This window comes from Zalophus californianus, chromosome 2 (assembly GCF_009762305.2).
Source record: "Zalophus californianus isolate mZalCal1 chromosome 2, mZalCal1.pri.v2, whole genome shotgun sequence".
Lineage (NCBI taxonomy): Eukaryota > Metazoa > Chordata > Mammalia > Carnivora > Otariidae > Zalophus > Zalophus californianus.
The window spans coordinates 86,367,482-86,384,738 of NC_045596.1; the positions used below are offsets into that span (position 1 = coordinate 86,367,482).

Below are 17,257 nucleotides of genomic sequence, written 5' to 3' on the forward strand. Positions count from 1 at the left end.
GCATTATAGTTTCCTGCATCTCACAACCTGGCACAACTGGCTGGTACAGAGGTAGGAAAGCAGTTTTATATACTACTCCCACCACTAGTCAAGACCTAAAGGACTTAGAATCTAGTTATCCATTGGCTTTTTTATCATGACTGCTTTGCATGCTGTCCTTGAAAGAGAGGTGCCTTTTAGACTTAACCACATGTTAAGGTGAGAATTCTGTTCACTGACATACATTTCAAATACTAGAAGAAGAGCCCATGGCAGAAGCTAGAGGTATAAAGAGAAGTTCCTAATTTGTTTTAAAAAAATGAAAAATCTAAGACAAACGCTAAAATGGGCAGGACACTACAACAGGCAGACCATTCTGTTTGGTTATCCAGCTTACAATCTTTTTCCACTAAAGCCAGAGTGATGTTCCTGAAATGCAAATTTGACCTTGTATCTCCCCTTATATCCTTCTCTTCAATGGCTCCTTATAGGATAATTTCAAACCCCTTGTGATAGCCCACAATGTGCTTCAGGATATGCATCTCCCATATCGCCCTCATCACTCACCATCCTCATCTCACATAGAGTCCACCTGCTTAAAATAAGGAGAAAGGAAGAGGGATAAGGAACATTAACTCCATTTATTAGTTCAATAAAGGACCCTGCCATGGTTTCCTTGCAGGAACTAAGATCTTGCACCTGTGCACCTCTCGGACTCTTCCCCTTCCTTCAGGTAACAGCCTAAATGTCACTTCCACAGGGAAGACGTCTCCTTCAGAACCCTGAGTCTGGGTAAGGAGTTCTTCCTGTCTGCTCTCATCGTGCACTGAGCTTCCCCCTCATAACACTTTCCGCATCCTGTTGGAACCACCCATTTTCTTCTCCGATTCCCCTATTGAACTACAATGGCCAAGGAGATAGAATGGGAAACAAGACATGTGCCTATCTCTAACATCAGATATAATACACATAGTCAGCCCTTAAAAATATTTAAATACATAAACACAATAAAAGACAGTATATAATCAGTGCCAAATTAGCAGTACAGAGTAACAATAAATGCCTAGGTTACAAAGGAGTAAGAGTGATCTTCAGATACGTTAGACATCACTAAAGATATATTTGCTCTATGTCCCAAAGAACTCCAAGAGGAAGAGTCAAAGTCAGGATTAGAGTTAAGGTTAGGGTTAGATTAACAACAGGATGGGGCTTAGGAAATATATAATGTTTGGAGCCATTTTTCTGCAGGGTGTACATAAGAATTTGGGACAGAATTAAAAAGACCAGGGAGGACCACATTATAAAGGTCTTCAGTTCTAGTCTAGGGCATATTTACTTTATCCTGTAGGCATCAGGAAGTCATTAAAAGTTGTTAGCCAGAGTATATGATAATACAGATAAGCAAATTAGTTTTGCTAAAGAACAAACTTTTGGAATCCTGAAACTCAACATTTCCAACTTCCTTAATTTAGACTCAAAACTGGACCTGCCTTCCAAAACCACAATCATAAACCCACAGAATAAAAATAAAACAGACAACAAATTTCTCGGGCTATCCCAGAGATTCCTTCAGAATAAACCATACCATCTAGGTCTCAAAAAATAAAATGTGCCCAGTATTAGCATTTCAGTAATTGGGAAAGAAATTACAATCCTTCCAGTAATGAAGTTTAATCCACCTCATTTTGTCAGTGTCATTCAAGCTTTTTTCAAATATGAGTTTGAAAACTCTTGTTGTAACTCTTGTTAGGGGCACCTGGGTGGTTCAGTTGGTTAAGTGTCTAACTCTTGATTTCAGCTCAGGTCATGATCTCAGGGTCATGGGATCAAACCCTGCTTTAGACTTCCCAGTCAGCAGGGGTCTGCTTCTCTCTCTATCTCTCTCCCCCTCTCCCCCTGGCCCTTCACTATGCGTGCTCACTCTCCCTAAATAAACTAAGTCTTAAAAAAATAAGTCTTATTATATAACTTGTTATATAGGTGTACACAAGATATTCTCATCTCTTTGCTCCTTACTCTTAAGGTTACCTTGCTCTGTCAGAAATACCTCTTGCAAGTTGAATGGAAGCCAGTTTAGAAATATAGTCAGTCTCAGTCTCCCCGTCTCCCTCCCTGCCTCCCTCTCTCTTCACCCCCCAGCACACACCCCCAGAACCAACTGTGACTCAGAAAAGAATTATTGACTTAGTACAAACCTGTCACCAGCCATGTTATTAAATATAGTGTTCTCGTAATGACTGCCCCACTTGCTGTGCCTTTGTCCCACCTCCCACTGACCTAGCTGCCTTTCATTTTGAATTGAAGTACCCATTAAAGGATCCCAGAATGGCTCTTTCTCCATTCATACAGGCAACATTTTATCATATACTACCTGGTTGGTTGCCCATACATAACTATCTTTCCAGCCATAGCACAAAGGCACATGTGGCACATCTGTCCTTGCTAAGTACCGATGCACATGACAATTTGGGTGGAGTTCACTTCGTCAATTCAAATGCCAAAGGGGATAAAAATGGTAAATTTCACAGTTCAGCAGTAAAATAATAGTAACCTGTCATTTAACTGACATGGCCAACAATTCTGTCTTGAAAATATACATCTGGCAATTTTCTCTTACTCCCCAGAACTTTCACCTTCCAGAGACACAACCAATAATTTTGCTCATCCAGACATAGCTGACAGTGTTTTCTTCCAGTTTAGACTGACAATTTGTTCTTTAGAAAACAAAACTGACAGAACTGTACCCATCAGTCACCACCAAAACTCAACACAGCTAAGATAATGTAGCTTAAATATTTTCCTACTTTTAAGATAGCAAAAAATAACATTTGGGGGGAAAGGCTGCTATCTTTCAATAAAATAAAAATTAGTCTAGAAAGTTTTGCTTTTGACAACAGAGACAAATAATTCCTCATAGCTGACTTGTGCATACTACCTGTTTTTATCAGCTGTTCTCTATTCCCACTGTTAGGAACTTGGATGGTGGTTTATTTTGATGCAAAAGGAATGATTCCCACACAGAATCACTAAGAAAGCCTAACCTATTTCCTTTGAGTAGGATAAAAATATTCAGCACTTAGTCATTGAGGATATCTCTTCCATCATGAAAATTCAAAAGATTAGCTACAACTGGAAAAATTTAATAAAAATCCAATCATAAGCACTATTAGATTTGCCTATCAAATTCCCAAAGGAACAGACCTACCAGTCCACTATAGTTTAGGAGTTTGAACCTCTGAGCAGCCCATCTTTGACTCTGAGTCTTCTACCATCCCCACCCAAGCCCAGCTCCTTGACATTATTGCCTATTGTTCTCTTCTTGCTAGGTTTCATTCCAGACTAAGGGAGATTATTGGGAAACAAGAGAAAAACTAAATCTTTTCTTGACAGATAAAATAACATGGTTCCCTTTTATCAGATACTCATGGTACTCCTACTTCATTCTCTATACATGGAGCCAAAAAATTTTTCAAAATAAGTCAATATATGGTAGGTAAGACATGTCAGAAACTGCCCAAACAGCTCTGATATTTTTTTTTTTTTTGGCAGATGGCTTCAATTCTAACAGCCATAATTCCTATGTCCTATATTCTCTTTAAGTAACTTATTTGATCCAAAGCCCTTTATTAACCATTTTCAATTATAGCATGCACAAGGAAGGCAGATGACCTTAAGAATATAGCCTTCATAAGAGGGCTTCTGACAAACTCCTCCTTTACACTCCTCCATCCTCTCTGGCTCACTCTTCTACCCATGTCTTCTTGCTCTCCTCCTTACTAGGGGAAAGTTTTATTTTCAATAAATAAGTCTGCTTATCATCAACACAGGAAATTAAGGGTTTCTAGCCCTTGTTTTCTTTCTCAGAGCATCTTCAGACAAGGACAGCTGCTCAGCATCTGTGGGAAATGGTTTTATTAAAGGGATGGGGGAGTATTGATTTGATCTAGTGGACAGGGGAAGTCAAAATTACAGAGTCATATTAGTTCTCTTGCTGCCCCAGACTGGAAAATAATCATTAGGCTCCTCACTCAGAGGCCACATGAAGGCAATGAAAGAAACCACAATTACTTCCCCGAAGATCCCCTTGCCAGGGCTGTAACTGGGCACCATGGTACTCAGTTTTAGCCACAACAATGAATAACCAGCCTCTGCCATTGCATGCACAGAATGCATCCTGGACCTAAAGTTCTAGGTGACTTTTGAGTTGATTTCTCATAGTGTAATCAATAAAATTCTTCATTGTGACCCACCAAATCCTGCAGACATTACTAGGAGATATGAATGATGTTTTGCCTTAGGCTCTCAGATCTTTACAAAAGAGCAAATGGAATTCTATGATTTCACCACTAATCAAAATCTATGGACAAGAAAAAGAAAAAAACTCCACCCTACCCCCAATCTTCCCACTATAGCCCAATTTTATTTAATCTCTCAAATTGACTTTTATTTTTGGAGGAGTGTTGGGCCACCACATCAAATATATATTTCTTTAAAAACCTTCCCTGATTTTGTTTTAAATTTAGGCCATGCAAAAGAATCAAGAACATAGAGAAAATTGTAGTCCATTGTAACTATTGCCATTTACAGCCTAAGGAGACAAAGCCTCACATTTCCCATGATTTTAACTTTTTCTCACCTTTCCTGATGAGATCCCAAATCTTAATTCTAAACTTCCCGAGTGCTCATTAAGAAAACCTGAATCCCAGACCAAAACACCCCTGAGAAATGCTTAATGAGTTGAAGAACAAATAAATCACACTTTTCAAAACCATGAGCCTGAAAAAAATAATTTAGATCACAGGACCAAACACATGGACTTTCGCTAAAAACAGGAAACCATATTCCCTTGCTGAAGAAAGGGGCTTTCATCCTTCCTTCCTTCCTCTTTAGCCATAGCTGATTTGACCAACAGTGGACACTTTTCAAAAGGAAACCAAGATGTAAGCTGAGCACAATGAACCAGATTCTCTCTCAAGAATTTGAGCTAGGAGCAGACATATCTTGCCCAACCCATTTGCCCCAGGGGGTGCCTCTTCAAAGCAGTTTCCATCCTGTCATACCCAGCAGGAAGCGTCAGCTAGGACCAGCACTCCCACCACAAAGCTGGCACACAGAGGGCTAGGCTAGCCCAACCACCAGCATTCCTGTAGTAGTCATGGCCCAGCCACAACAGGAGAGTTCATACAACCCACACAGGAGACACCTATGGAGTGCCTAGTTCTGGCGATGGGGGTTGGGGGGGGAGAATGGGCTTTTCTACATAAGGCGATTCCTTCTACATAGGGCCACTACTACAAGACTGGGAGATATAGCTGATCTACTTAATACATAGAAAAAAACAGAGAATCTGGCAAATGAGAAGACAGAGGAATATGTTCTAAACCTAAGACAAAATATAAGAAAAAAATGAAACGAAATGGAGATAAGCAATCTACCTATTCAGAACTCAAAGTAATTGTCACAAAGATGCCCACCAAACTTGGCAGAAGAATGGATAAACACAGTGAAATTTCACCAAACAGATAGAAAATATTTTAAAAAAACACTTAGAGTGGAAGAATTCAATAACTGAAATAAAAAATACATTAGAGGGAATCAATAGAAGATTAGATGATGCAAAAGAACAGATCAATCTGAAGGGGTAGTGGAAATCACCTAAGCTGAATAGCAAAAAGAAAAAAATTTAAAAAAAATGAGAATTGTTTAAGGGACCTCTGGGACAACATCAAGCATACCAGTATTCATATCATAAGGAGGAGAGAGAGAAAGTGGAAAAAAACTTATTTGAAGAAATAATAGCTATAAACTTCCCTAACCTGGGAAAGGAAATAGAAATCAGGTCCAACTCCATAGAGAACCCCAAATAAGATGAACTGAAAGAAGTCCACACCAAGACATGTAATAATTAAAGTGCCAAAATTTAAAGATAATGAGAGAATCTTAAAAGCAGCAAGAAAAAAGCAACTAGTTATATATAAGGGAATACCCATAAGGCTATGAGCTGTTTTTTCAGCAAAAGCTCTACAGGCCAAAAGGGAGTGGCACAATATAGTCAAAGTGCTGAAAGGAAACAAGAATACTCTACCCAGCAAGGGTATCATTCAGAATTGAAGAAGAGATAAAGTTCTGTAGCACTACAGGCCTACCTCGAAAAATAAGAAAAATCAAATAAACAATCTAACCTTATACCTAAAGGAACTAAAAAATGAATAAACAAAGCCCAAAATTAGTAAAGAAGGAAATAATAAAAATCAGTGTGGATATAAAAACTAAAAAAAAAAAAGAAGAAGACATTAATAAAACCAAAAGCTGGTTCTTTGAAAAGATAAACAAAATTGATGGACCTTTAGCTAGACTCATCAAGAAGAGAGATAAATCAAATAAAAAAAATTAAAAAATGAAACAGAAGTCACAACTGACACCACAGAAATATAAAGGATTATAAAACATTACTATACACAATTATACACCAACAAATGGTATAATCTAGAAGAAATGGCTAATTTCCTAGAAACATATAATCTTCCAAGACTAAATCAGGAAGAAATAGGAACTCTGAATAGACCGATTACAGGTCATGAAAGTGAATCTATAATCAAAAAATTTCCAACAAACAAAAGTCCAGGACAAGATGGCGTCACTGAATTCTACCACACATTTAAAAAAGGATTAATACCTATCCTTTCAAACTATTTAAAAAAACTGAAGAGGAAGAAATGGTTCCAAATTCATTCTAGGAAGCCAGCATTATCCTGAACCAAAGTTAGCAAAGACACTACAAAAATAAAATTAGTCTAAGATGAACACGGATATAAAAATCCTCAACAAAATATTAACAACCAAATTAAAAAACACATTAAAAGGATCATACACATGGCCAAGTGGGATTTATTCAGGATGCAAGAATCGTTCAACATTTACTAATAAATAATTTGATATACCCAGAATTAACAAAATCAAGGATAAAAATTATATGATCATCTCAACAGATGCAGAAAAAACATTGGACAAAAACAACATCCATATTGTGCAAACTTTCAACAAAGTAGGTACAGGGTGAACAAGAGTATGAAGTGAACATACCTTAATATAATAAAGGCCATATATGACAAACCCACAGCTAATATCATATTTAATGGCAAAAGACTTTCGACTTTTCCTCTAAGATCAGGAACAAGACAAGGATGCCACTCTTGCCACTTTCATTCAACATAGTACTGAAAGTCCTAGCCACAGCAATCAGACAAGAAAAATGAATAAAAGGCATCCAAACTGGTAAGAAAGAAGTAAAACTGTCACTGTTTGCAGATGACATGATGCTTTATATAGAAAACCCTAAAGACTCCACCAAAAAAACTATTAAAACTATTAAATGAATTCAGTGATATTGTAGAATACAAAATATAGAAACCAATTGCATTTCTACATACTAATAATGAACTATCTGAAAAAGAAATTAACAGTCCTATTTACAACTGCATTAAAAAAAAAATCCGGAAATACATTTAACCAAGGAAGTGAAAGAGCTATACTCTAAAAACTATAAGAAACTGATGAAAGAAATTGAGGGTAACACAAATAAATGAAAGATATATTGTGCTCATGAATTGGAAGAAATAACATGGTTAAAATTGGCCATACTAGGTGCACCTGGGTGGCTCAGTTGGTTAAGCAACTGCTTTCGGCTCAGGTCATGATCCCAGAGTCCTGGGATCAAGCCCCACATCGGGCTTCCTGCTCTGTGGGAAGCCTGCTTCTCCCTCTCCCACTCCCCGTTTGTGTTCCCTCTCTCACTGTCTCTGTCAATTAAATAAATAAAATCTTTTTTAAGAAATGGCCATACTACCTAAAGCGATATACAGATTCAGTGCAATCCTTATCAAAATATCAATGGCATTTTTCACAGAACTACAACATATAATCCTAAAATTTGTATAGAACCACAAAAGACCCCAAATAGCCAATAGCCTTGGGAAAGAACAAAGCTGAAGGTATCATGCTCCCAGATTTCAAACTATACTACTGATCTATAGTATTCAAAACAGTATGGCACTGGGATGAAAACAGACATACAGATTAAAATAGCAGAATACAGAGCCCAAAAACAAACCTATGTTTATATGGTCAGTTAATCTACAAGGAGGCAATTAATCAAGAGGAGGCAAGAATTTATAATGGGGAAAAGACATTTTCTTCAATAAATAATGTCAGGAAAACTGGACAAGCTGCAAAAGAATGAAAATGGACCACTTTCTTGCACTATACACAAAAAAGAAACTCAAAATGGGTAAAAGACCTAAATGTTAAGACCTGAAACCACAGGACTTCTAGAAGAAAACATAGGCAGTATTTTTTTGGATATCAGTCCTAGCAATATTTTTATGGATCGGTCTCCTCAGGCAAGGGGAATAAAAGCAAAACCAAACAACTGGGACTACATCAAATTAAAAAGTTTTTACACAGTGAAGATAACCATCAACAAAATGAAAAAGCAAGGGGTGGGGTGGGAGGATGGATCAGCCTGGCGATGGGTATTAAAGAGGGCACGTACTGAATGGAGCACTGGGTGTTATACGCAAACAATGAATCATGGAACACTACATCAAAAACTAATGATGTAATGTATGGTGATTAACATAATAAAAAAATTTAAAAAATAAAAGTATTCATATGATTTCTAAAAAATGAAAAAACAACCTACTAAACGGGAAAAAATATTTGCAAATGATACATCCAATAAGGAGTTAGTATCCAAAATATATAAAGAAATATACAACTCAATACTAAAATCAAAAACAAAATAAAAAAACAAAAAACAAACAATAATCCAATTTTAAAAAATGGGTGGAGGACCTGAATAGACATTTTTTTCAAAAGAAGATATATAGATGGTATAACAGATACATGAAAAGATGCTCAAAATCACTAATCATCAGGGAAATGCAAATCAAACCCTCACAATAAGGTTTTGCAATATCACAATGAGATACCGACTCACAATTAGAATGGCTAGAATCAAAAAGACAAGAAATAACAAGTGTTGGTGAGGATGTGAGAAGAGGGAACCCTCATGCATTGTTGATGGGAATATAAGCTGGTGCAGTCACTATGGAAAACAGTATAGATGTTCTTCAAAGAAATTAAAAATAGAAATACCATAGAATTCAGAAATTCCACAACTGGGTATTTATCCAAGGAAAACAAAAACACTAGTTTGAAAAGATATATGCTCCCCTATGTTCATTGCAGAACTATCTATAAGCCAAAATACAGAAGCAACTTAAGTGTCCATCAATAGATAAATGGTTAAAGAAATGTAGTATGTACACGATGAAATATTACACAGCCATTAAAAAGGAATGAAATCTTGTCATTTGTGCCAACATGGATGGACCCAGAGGTATTATACTAAGTGAAAAGAGTCAGACAGAAAGACAAATACCATATGATTTCACTTGTATGTGGGATCTAAAAAAAATGAACAAAACAAAACAGAGACAGACTCAAATACAAAAAACAAACTGGTGGTAGGAGGGTAGGGGGATGCATGAAATAGGTGAAGGGGATTAAGAGGTACAAACTTCTAGTTGTAAAATAAGTCACAGGGATGCAAAGTACAGCATAGGGAATATAGTAAATATTATAATAACTTTATATGCTGACAGATGGTAACTAGACATTGTGGTGAGCATTTCATAATGTAAATAAATGTCAAGTCACTCTGTTGTACACCTGCAGCTAATATAATATTGTAGGCCAACTATACCTCAATAAAAGATAAATTTGAGCTATGAAACAGAAGTAATGCAGGAATAATATGATCATAGATATAAGAATTATAAGAATGATCATGTAGAATTGGGCCAGGGAAACCACATTGGGCCAGGTGTCGATAAAAACCATTTAAGTTTGCAAAGAGACATTCAGAAGCAGGAATAAAAAGAATATGCAGACTGAAATGACAGAGGAAGAACCTCACTTGTTAAATTCCCAGTTCTAGTTCCTGCATGGCCTTGCTTTGCTTGGTTTTCTATTCCTAAATGTTTATGTTCTATTCTAAGTAGGTGTTTAGTCTTATAAACAGTAAACTTTAAAAGAATAGGGTTCTAACTGGCCCAGTTTACCAATTCACATGCAAGGTCAAATTGTGTGCTGATTGAGAATGAAAATACTGTACAACAGAGAGGTCAAGGAGAAGCATTCCTGAGCATCATGGGTGCTTCCCTTTTTATTGTACTTGGGAACAAACCAAGTCTTCAGCAGTATTTCCATCCTCTCCCTATCACCACTTCCAAGTAGTCTGGTGTTGTGTAGCTTCTGGACAATAGAAATCATGTATCTGTGTCTGTATCTAAGGTTCTTTGGTTAACACTGTCACATTTAATTTTACTATTTGGAACTATTTGGTCTACTCCAGTGATACCAAGAAATCTTTTAAGAGAAGAGAGTTTCTTTTCCTTTTTTAAACGTTCAGTTTGGGGTGCCTAGGTGGTTCGGTCAGTTGAATGTCTGCCTTTGGCTCAGGTCATGATCCCAGGGTCCTGGGATTGAGTCCTGCTTCGGGCTCCCTGCTCAGTGGGGAGTCTTCTCCCCCTCTCTCTGCCAATCCCCCTGCTTGTGCTCACTCTCTGTCTCCCAAATAATTAAAACCTTAAAAAAAAAAAACATTATTTAGTTTATTTTCTCAACTCTGTGAGAATCCCACAAAGATGGCCCGATTTTTCAAAAATTTACCAACTCCTACTCTGATAGCCCACACAAAAAAAGTGACATCAGAGGAAATTTTGGGTACCATCAGACAGTCTGAATAAATGATATGAAACATTAACAAGCTTCAGGAAGCACTGGTTTTACATTTCTCTCTTCTTTTCCCACCTACTAATGCATACACCTAAGCTCATTCCCTTTTCAACACACCTCACTTTGCTGGTGAACCACTCCTACTTGATGAACCCAGTGCTGCCTTGTGGCTTGGCATATCCTCTCTCACTTTTTCTCATGAGACCCAGCTTGTTTTACTCTTTTTTCCCTGTGTACTTCTTACATTTTCCCCTTGGTGTTTCCCCAACACATCTCACCTATATCCTCACTTAGTCAAAATCCCCCATAATACAAGTTGTCTAGGAAAAAGAACCAGACCAAGAAACTGAAGACACAGCTACCAGTCCCAGCTCTGCCATCAACAAGTTCTGCAATCTATTCCCTAGTTTTCTAATCTGTATGAAGATAGAGTTCAAACAGGTGACCACCAAGCACCTTCCTAGTTGTAACATTCTATAACTTTATATTTTTTCAAATGAAAAAGATTTTAAAAGGTATTTTTCTCATTACTATGTCTTTGGATCCCCAGTACTTAGCATAGTATCGAATACTTGGAGGTTACCTAAAAAATACTTGTTTGTTGAATGAGAGTATCACCCTGGCCGCTGATTTGTGGCATAAGCGTCCGCAACATTACATTTTCAGGTCATCATTGTGGTGGAATAGAAAAATGAAATATAATGAAATAGGAAAGTGTATTTTCCATAATTCCAGGTATCAGAGGCAGGCAGAATAAACTTGAAGAGAATGTTCCCCATTAAAGAAGGAGTAAAACTGATAGGAATCTGCAGCGGTCTGCAGATCATGAGAAAGGTCTTTTGTCAGAGTCATGGGCATTTAGAAGGAGGCAGAGCCTGACAAGTGAGGCAAGGAAACTGATCAAAGATTGTGTGATGTGATCTCTCCTAACAGCCCTTCAAGTTTTCAATAATGCTACTTAATTCACAAAATCATAACTGATTCGATTTTTTCATGGAAAATGAAACGATGGTCTGCATATTGGCTGATATAGGCTAGATTATAATGGAAAAATGTGCTAGGATGGACGATAAATAGGAGTGACCATTAGAAATAAATATGGGAAGGGGTACCTGGGTGGCACAGTCAGTTGAGAGTCCTACTCTTGATTTTGGCTCAGGTTGTGATCTCAGGGTCATGTGATGAAGCCCAGCATTGGGTTCCACACTCAGCATGGAGTCTGTTTGAGACTCTTTCTCCCTCTCCTTCTGCCCCTCCCACCCACCCTGCACACACTCTTTCTCTGAAATAACTCTTAGGAAGGAAGGAAAGAAAGAAAAGAAAGAAAAAGAAAAAGAAAGAAGTACAGGAAGTCACAGAAATCTTGTGCGGAATTCTGTATACATAATAACTGAGATATTGAAGGTTTGAACCAAATTTACCTAAGTCTTCAGGTACCAGAAGCCCCAACTAATATCTGGGTTACACATTAATTTCATTTTCAATAATGGGCACAAATGCATCCCTTGTCTGCTATTTTTAAAATTTGTAATTATAAGGAGCTAATATATCAAAATTATATACAAAAGGCAGGATGTTATAATTAGACTAACACCAATTATAATGGAAATAGTTCCATTGAATAAGGCAGAATGCCTAATGACACAACTAATGAAAACAAGCCTCTTCTATATACTGACTAAAAAAGAAGTTGCCTTTATCAACAATAGCCAAACTATGGAAAGAGGCAAGGTGTCCATCAACGTGAACGGATAAAGATGCGGTGTGTGTGTACACACACACACACACACACACACACACACACACACACACACACACACACACACACTGGAATATTACTCAGCCATCAAAAGAGTGAAACCTTGTCATTTGCAACTACATGGTTGGAACTACAGGGTATTATGCTAAGCAAAATAAGTCAGTCAGAGAAAGAAATACCACATGATTTCATTCATATGTGGAATTTAAGAAAAAAACAGATGACCATAGGAGAAGGGAAGGAAAATAAAATAAGATAAAAACAGAGAGGCAAACCATAAGAGACTCTTAACTATGGAGAAGAAACTGAGGGTTGTTGGAGGGGAGGTGGCAGGGAGGATGGGCTAAAATGGGTGATAGGCACTAAGGAAGGCACTTGTGATGAGCACTAGGTGTTATATGTAAGTGATGAATCACTAAATTCTACTCCTGAAACCAATACTACACTATAGGTTAACGATCTTGAATTTAAATAAAAACCTGGAAACAAAGAAGTTGCCTTAACTTTATAAAAAAAAAAAAAGGAAATACAGTCTCACTTAAAATTTTATTTATTTGAGAGAGAGAGAGAGAGAGAATGAGAGAGAGAGCATGAGATGGGGGAGGGTCTGAAGGAGAAGCAGACTCCCTGCTGAGCAGGGAGCCCAATGCAAGGCTCCATCCCAGGACCTTGGGGTCATGACCTGAGCCCAAGGCAATCGCTTAACCAACTGAGCCACCCAGGCGCCCCAAGACTGTATTTGCTTTTATGCCCACCCAAAAATACTAAAATTTAAAAAAATTAACTCTAGATATCTGCCTTTTAAATTTTTATCGTACCAATAACATCTGAACCAAACCTATCAATACGAGGAACCCATAAAGGAACCACTTAAATAGGTCAGCATTATTTTGAGGAGCAGAGAGATTGAAGCAAAAGATGTTCACCCATCTAATTACTGGGCAGTTTTTCAACCTGCTCAAGTTCACATTCAAAAGGAGATCTTTAAAAGCCATGGCTGAGGCAGGGCTTCCTGACTGACTTGTTCCTCGGTGAGAGCGAACAGCGGTGAGTCAGGAGCAGGAGCAGGATGTCCAAACCTCGGCCGCAGCTGCGACCACGTCTTCCTGAAAGAGCCTGGGAAGACACCCGTGGAACCGGAGGTGGCTATTCACCGAATTAGAATTACTCTCACCAGCCGCAACGTGAAATCTTTGGAAAAGGTATGTGCTGACTTGATCAGAGGCGCAAAGGAAAAGAATCTCAAAGTGAGAGGACTAGTTCGGATGCCTACCAAGACTCTTGAGAATCACTACAAGAAAAACTCCTTGTAGTGAAGATTCTAAGACTTGGGATCATTTTTAGATGAGGATCCACAGCGACTCATTGCTTTGCACAGTCCTTCTGAGATTGTTAAACAGATTACTTCCATCAGTATTGAGCCAAGAGTTGAGGTTGAAGTCACCATTGCAGATGCTTAAATCAACCTTTTTAATAAATTGATTATCAGTTGTTAAAAAAAAAAAAGAAGAAGAAGAAGGAGAAGGAGATCTAACATAATTCCATGTGGTATTAGCCCTGTCTCACACTTCTAACCACTCTTTTATCAGGACCACTTATCATAACATCTAAGATTGTCCATCTCAGGATGCACTTGGTATCAGTGAAATCATTAACTTGGAAGGGTAAAATCATATAAGTGGCTGGGAGATGACCAGTCAGAACTTTTTTTTAAATGAAGTTATGCTGAGGTTAGCTTTGTAACTTTTTTCCCCTGGAACATAAAAGATGACATGTTTACTGTAGAAAGTTAAGCAATATAGAAGAGAATCAGTAAAAAGGTTAAATGTCAACCCAAATCTACCAGAGATGACCACTGTGTCATTGGTGAACATCCTTTTAAACCTCTCTTCATGCAAAGACATCATTATAAAATTATATATAAATAAGTTCACAATTCATGTGAGCTACTTTATCCCTTTATTTGTCTGCTTAGGCAGTTAAAACAAAGTATCACAGACTGGGTGGCTTAAACAACAGAAATTTATTTTCTCACAGGTATGGAGGCTAGTAGAAGTCTAAGATCCAAGAGGAGAGCAAAGCCAGCTTCTAGTGAGATCCTTCTTTCTGGCTTGTAGACTACTAACTTCTCACTGTGCCCTCACATGGCTTTTCCTCTATGCATGCCAAGAGAGAGCTCTAGCATCTCTTCCTCTTCTTACAAGGATACTAGTCCTATCAGATTAGGGACCAACCCTAGTTACCTCACTTAGTTTTAAGTACCCCTATAAAGGCCCTATCTCCAAATGCAGTCACATTCGGTGTTAAGGCTTCAACATATGAATTTGGGGAAGACACAATTCAGTCCATAATATCCCCCATAAAAATTTTAAAGATATTTAAATTCACATCAATAAATATAGATCTGTATGATCATTTTAAGGGTTTCTTAATATTCCCTTATTGGATGCACTATCGTTTAAGCAATTACACATTTGTGTTGTTTCTTTTTATCTTGATACTGTAAAAAATGCTGCAATGAGAACACATGTATGTATATGTATGTTTACACTCTTTCCAACAATTTTCTTATGATAAGTTCCAGGTAAAAGCGTCCTTGTGGGAAATGAGGCTTGGGAAATTGGTACCAAAGATGCTGCTGTTCTGCCTATTGTCATTGATATGAGTAATACAGTCTTCTGTTTCTGACCCAGGCACTCATGAACTGTGACAGCGTAACTCGTTGGTTTTGCCAGTAATGTAGAACCTCAGATGCTTCCCTACTCTTGACACATTTTTACCACAATTTATGATAGCATCCATTATCCTTGCTAATGTAGGGCGTTCTCTACCCCAAACCTCATATGGCTAATAGTTTTAAAACAGAATCTTTTTTGTAATTTTTATAGGTTTATTGGGCATTTCTATCACTTATTTGGTAAGTATTAATTTTTCTATTATGTGTCATGTTTTCTGTATAAAATTGGAAGAGTTCTTTGTACATGAGGAATATCGGCCTTTTTGTCTGATAGGTTGAAAGAAACTAGTTTATAAGTATTTAAATGGGTGTTTTATTTTTTAATCAAATCTAAACATCTTTTGTCTTATGGGTTTCATCTTTATGTCATGTTTTCTCCTTTATAAAATACATGCACATTGATTTATGCCTCTCTAGAAATTCAAATGGGCCACGGATTAGCAGGAAGAGTGCACAACACAAACAGACACACACAGACACACACACTTCCTGATTTATTCATCCAATTTGGTGAAAGTGAAGTGACTGCACAAAGCAGAAGCAAATGCTTCATATCTCATTATAGCTTATCTTGGCCCACACCCCAATATGCTAATTACAGGGAGCCCAGTGACACTATTCTGTCTATGCTGGGGCTACCACACTAAGCCACAATTCTCTTATACTTAGAAGTTACATCCCTATTCAGGAAGACTTACACAAACAATTCCTGAACTTAATTACACTTACCAAGACCCAGATCTCTTGCACCAAAATTCAGTTTAGCCACATCTTCACCCCTTTTAATCCCCTTTCAGAGAATTAGGCAATTCTCATACTTTTACTTGTCCAGAAAATTTTAGATTCATTTTTTTAAAAGATTTTATTTATTTATTTGACAGAGAGACACAGCGAGAGAGGAAATAAACAAGCAGGGGGAGTGGGAGAGGGAGAAGCAGGCTTCCCGCGGAGCAGGGAGCCCGATGCGGGGCTCGATCCCAGGACTCTGGGATCGTGACCTGAGCCGAAGGCAGACGCTTAATGACTGAGCCACCCAGGCACCCTAGATTAATTTTTCAAACTTCCCCATTTCACTTCCCACCCCAACACTACTAAGATTTTAATTATGATTACATTAAATATACTATTTTAAGAAAAAATGACTTCTGAACATATTGTATCTGGCTATACATTTTTTTTCAAGAATCTTTCATGCCCCTTACATTGTACAATTTTCTCCATATTATCCTATACATGTCTTGATAACTTTGATCTCTATTCTTTTATTGTTGACTGCTAATTTAAGGATCTCTGGATCAAGATGGTGACATAGGAGGCTCCTGAACTTACATCCTCCCATGAACATACCAAATCTACAGCTACATATAGAACAAATCCCTCTGAAAAAAAAACCAGAAACTAAATGAAAGACTCCAACACATTGGTTAGGCAAGCAAACACCTACATCAAAACAGTTAGGAGAGGATGAGACACAATCTCTCCATAAACCTCATCTCTAATGCAGCAACACATGGCCAGGAAGAAACTCACAACTCTCAGATGCTCCCTGAGGGGTGAAGGGTTTGGACCTTACATCTGGTATCCCCAACATTTCAGACTTCACATTGAGAGAAGGAGCCCAAAAATATCTAGTTTTGAAAGTCAGTGGGGCTTGAATCTGTGAGGTCCACAAGGCTATAGTGGACCGTGAAACAGTCCTTAACAAGCTCTCATGGGCTCACTGAGGCTATCTCCCCAGGGCACAGTGCAGAGGCAGCAGACTAAAATTGGCTCAGCCATCCTGTGAAAGAGGCCTATTTGCTTATCTCATAAGCTTTGGTCTGAGGGGCAGGCTTCTAATTTAACACACACCTAGGGACAATTTTAATAATCTCCAGAGACCACAGAGGCTGGCAGTTGTCATTTTCATGTTCTCACTCTGCCTCATTCCATGTGCCAGTATCTCCTGGGAATGAAATTGTGCACATGACTGGCACCCTGAC

The 17,257-nt window shown here is 37.9% G+C and overlaps 1 pseudogene; it reads left to right on the forward strand.

Annotated features, from left to right (window-relative positions):
• Positions 1–724: 724 nt before the first annotated feature.
• On the forward strand, positions 725–13,998 carry LOC113925520 (annotated as a pseudogene).
• The last annotated feature ends 3,259 nt before the right edge of the window (positions 13,999–17,257 follow it).